The sequence below is a fragment of the Penaeus monodon genome, chromosome 29 (assembly GCF_015228065.2).
Source record: "Penaeus monodon isolate SGIC_2016 chromosome 29, NSTDA_Pmon_1, whole genome shotgun sequence".
NCBI classification, from domain to species: Eukaryota; Metazoa; Arthropoda; class Malacostraca; order Decapoda; family Penaeidae; genus Penaeus; species Penaeus monodon.
Genome location: NC_051414.1, coordinates 2,824,693 through 2,825,548, shown reverse-complemented (window position 1 = coordinate 2,825,548; position 856 = coordinate 2,824,693).

The window sequence follows — 856 nt, the reverse complement described above, 5'->3', positions numbered from 1 at the left end:
ATTTGCAGTATATATCAGTATCAACATAATATGACGCTAATCATAGCTGATATTGAATTTACTTTTGCTATTGACATGTAGGATTATATAAAGCGTTGAATTATCATAGACTGTTAACTGTAGGAACAATCATAGCAAACATATTGATGTTATTGATATCATACCTAAGGGTGGAAAGGTCATAACTAGCAGTTTTAATGACTAGTGACTAGTTTCAAGATTTTTTTTATATTTATTGTGGTGATGATGCCTTTGGTATACTAGGAATGGTTGATGACAGGTTGACAGGTTGGTCATAATTGATGACAGGTTGACAGGTTGATCATAATTGATGACAGGTTGACAGGTTGATCATAATTGATGACAGGTTGACAGGTAGGTGACGGGTGAGGACAGGATTGTAGATTAGCGATGACAGGTAGTTGGTAGATAATTGACGGCAGGTTGACAGGCAGGTGATGACTGGTATCGTCTTGACAGGTTAAAGAGCTGGTGTTGATAGTTGACATCTTGACAAATTGGTGATGACTAATTTTAAGTAGACAGGTGGGTATTGAATAATGACAGATTGACAGATTGGTGATGACAGTTGACAGGTAAACAGATTGGTGATGACAGCTGACAGGCAGACAGATTGGTGATGGCAAATGACAGTATGACAGATTGGGGGTTATTAATGACAGTTTGGTAGTCACTGATAGGTTGATGATAATAATAATTTGATAATTAATGTTCCAGTGATGAAAAAAATAATAATGGTTTATATCAAATACAATTTTTTCCATTCTTTTTGCCAATCATTAACTAATTGTTGACATGAAAGACATCAGTAATTGTTCAAACTGCGAGTCACTTC